The sequence below is a fragment of the Arachis duranensis genome, chromosome 3, assembly GCF_000817695.3.
Source record: "Arachis duranensis cultivar V14167 chromosome 3, aradu.V14167.gnm2.J7QH, whole genome shotgun sequence".
Classification (NCBI taxonomy): domain Eukaryota; kingdom Viridiplantae; phylum Streptophyta; class Magnoliopsida; order Fabales; family Fabaceae; genus Arachis; species Arachis duranensis.
In genome coordinates, this window is record NC_029774.3 from 4909807 (window position 1) to 4913851 (window position 4045).

Sequence of the window (4045 nt, forward strand, 5' to 3'; positions counted from 1 at the left end):
GTAATGAAGATGTACACCTTGCGGATAGTGCAAGTTCACAACTATTCTCAAAAGTGATATATATTTTACCCATCTTGTGCCAAAAGAGGAATATGTTAATACTATTATTGGCTCAGGCAATGTGATAGAAGGCTCCGGAAGAGCTATAATTTTGTTTCCTGGAGGAACAAAATTTATAATAAATAATGCACTGTTGTCTACCAAGTCTCGAAGAAACTTGTTGAGCTTTAAAGATATTCGCCGAAATGGATATCATATTGAGATTATGAATGAGGGAAATCATGAGTATTTATGTATCACAACTCATGATTCAAATAAGAAAGTTATATTAGAAAAATTACCCTCACTTTCATCTGGGTTGTATTATACCAAGATTAGTGTAATTGAATCACATGCCACTGTAAACCAGAAGTTTACTAGCCCAAATGAATTCATAACTTGGCACGACCGATTGGGTCATCCGGGAACAACCATGATGAGGAGAATTATTGAAAACTCTCATGGACATTCACTAAAGAACTAGAAGATTCTTAAAACTAGTGAATTTTGTTGTGCTGCATGTTCTTAGGGAAAGTTAATTCTAAGGGCATCACCAGTAAAAATTAGATTTGAGTCCCCTGAATTCCTAGAAAGGATTCAAGGTGATATATGTGGACCTATTCATCCACCATGTGGATCTTTTAGATATTTTATGGTTCTAATAGACGCATCTTTGAGATGGTCACATGTGTGCTTATTATCTTCTCGCAACCTGGCGTTTGCAAGATTATTGGCTCAAATTATTCGATTAAAAGCACAATTTCCAGAAAATCCAATCAAAGCAATTCGTCTTGATAATGCTGGTGAATTTACTTCCCAAGCTTTTGATGCTTATTGTATGGCTAATAGAATAAGTGTTGAACGTCCAGTAGCTTATGTTCACACACAAAATGGGTTAGCAGAATCACTTATTAAGCGCCTCCAATTAATTGCTAGACCCTTGCTTATGAGAACAAATCTCCCAACCTCGGTTTGGGGGTATGCTATTTTACATGCCGCAGCACTTATTCGTTTGAGGCCAACGAGTTATCATCAATTCTCTCCTATGCAATTAGCTTTTGGCCAGCAGCCAAATATTTCCCATTTAAGAATATTTGGGTCTGCGATATATGTTCCCATTGCACCACCTAATCGTACCAAAATGGGACCCCAAAGAAAATTGGGAATATATGTTGGATATGATTCTCCCTCTATATTGAGGTATCTTGAGATACAAACTGGAGATGTATTTAAAGCCCTGTTTGTGGATTGTCATTTTGATGAATCAAAATTTCTAACATTAAGGGGAGATAATAAGCTTCCTGAAAAGGAGCTTAACTGGAATGCATCATCATTGATGCATTTAGATCCTCGATCAGAGCAATGTGAACTGGAAGTTCAAAAGATTATACATTTGCAATGAATAGCAAATGATTTGCCTGATGCATTTTCCGGTACAAAGAGGATAACTAAATCTTATATACCAGCGAAAAATGCCCCAATTCAAATTGATGTCCCAGTAGGACAAGTAGCCACTGAAGCAAATTCACGCCAGAAGCGTGGCAGGCCTGTCGGTTCCAAAGACAAAAATCCTTGAAAGAGAAAATAGGTAAATAATATTCCTGTTGAAAAAGACATAGTAGAGACACCTGTAGTTGTCCCAAATTCTGATATAACGCCAGAAGACGTTCAGGTACCTGAAAATTGTGAAAATGACGAGATCTCGATAAATTATGTCTTTACAGGAGAGAAATGGGACCGAAATAAGACAATTGTCAATGAAATATTTGCATATAATGTGGCATTAGATATCATGCATGAAAGTAAGGATCTTGAGCCAAGATCAATCAAAGAATGTCAACAAAGGAATGATTGGCCAAAATAGAAAGAAGCCATGAAGGCTGAATTAGACTCACTTGCAAAACGTGAAGTCTTTGGACCTGTAGTGCGTACACCTGAAGATGTAAAACCTGTTGGATATAAGTGGGTACACCAGAAGATATAAAACCTGTTGGATACCGATGGGTATTTGTGAGAAAACGAAATGAGAAAAAAGAAGTTGTACACTACAAAGCTCGACTTATAGCACAAGGTTTTTCACAGAGGTCCGATATATATTATGAATAAATGTATTCCCCTGTAGTTGATGCGATAACATTGTGTTATTTGGTCAGTTTATCTGCATATCATAAACTGCATATGCATTTAATGGATGTGGTAATAGCCTACTTATACGGCTCATTAGATCGGGATATCTATATGAAAGTCCCTGAAGGACTAAAGATATCTAAACCATCCAATGAATATTCGCAAGGGTTATACTCAGTCAAATTGCAAAGATCTTTATATGGTCTGAAGCAATCTGGACGAATGTGGTATAATCGTCTTACTGAGTATCTAGCCAAAAATGGATTCAAGAATGATGATATCTGTCCATGTGTTTTCATAAAGAAATCTGTATCTGGATTCATTATAATTGCTGTGTACGTTGATGATTTAAATATCATTGGAACTCCTGAAGAGATTCCAACGATTATAAAAACTCTGAAAGAAGAGTTTGAGATGAAAGATCTTGGAAAGACTAAATTTTGTCTCGACCTGCAGATCGAGCATACAAAGAATGGGATCTTTATTCCTCAAGCGACATACACAGAGAAGATCTTGAAGAGATTTTATATGGATAAGTCACATCCTTTGAGTACCACAATGATCGTAAGATATTTGGATGTGAAAAAGGATCAATTTCGTCTTAAATAAGAGAATGAAGATATCCTTGGTCCTGAAGTACCATATCTTAGTGCCATTGGAGCACTAATGTATATTGCTAATAATACGCGACCTGACATATCATTCGCGGTGAATTTACTAGCAAGATATAGTTCCTCCCAACCAGAAGACATTGGAGTGAAATCAAACAGATCTTTCGATATCTTCATGGAACGATTGATATGGGGTTGTTTTATCCCTATAGATCCAAGTCACAACTAGTTGGCTATGCAGATGCCGGATACTTGTCTGATCCACATAAAGGGAGATCTCAAACAGGATACCTGTTTACATATGGGAGTACAGCTATATCATGGAGGTCCACGAAACAGACTATAGCAGCAACCTTCTCTAATCATGCTGAAATACTAGCAATTCATGAAGCTAGTCGCGAGTGTTTTTGGCTGAGGAGTCTGATTCAATATATTATGTTATCATGTGGACTGATTGATCATAAGATAGCTCCAACTGTCCTGTTTGAAGATAATACAGCATGCATTGCTCAACTTAAGGGTGGATACATCAAAGGTGATAGAACAAAGCATATTTCTCCCAAATTCTTCTTCACTCATTATCTTCAAAATCAAGGGACAATTGATGTCCAACAGATCCGCTCAAGTGACAATCTGACAGATTTATTTACAAAGTCACTCCCAAAATCTTCCTTTGAAAGATTGGTACATGAGATTGGAATGCGCCGTTTTCAAGACATTAAATGATGTCGGCAAGAGGGGGAGACTGTACTCTTTTTTCCTTGGTCAGGTTTTTTTCCCATTGGGTTTGTCTTGACAAGGTTTTTAATGAGGCAGTCCCCATCACTAAAGGATATTGTACTCTTTTTCCTTCACTAAGGTTTTTTCTCACTGGGTTTTTCTTTAGTAAGGTTTTAACGAGGCAATAATCCTAAATGGTCATCCAAGGGGGAGTGTTGTGATAAGGATACTATCACACCTTACGTGGATGCCCATTTTCCATGAGGTGTACTTTCTCAAGGATGACTATTATTTAATATGATCTTGAAAAGCTACTCATGTACATATATAAATAGGTTTAAGCCTCTGAATATTATACACAAGTGAAAAGCAATAATAAAATAAAAGCAAATGTTATTCTATCTCTCTTTTCTTTTTATATTCCTTTCTATCTTTATATATATACTTATGCAATTCTCTCTCTATTTACTTTTTATATTCCTTTCTATCTTTGTATATATATATATATACATTACAATATATAAGATTATTATATATATATAAATTAT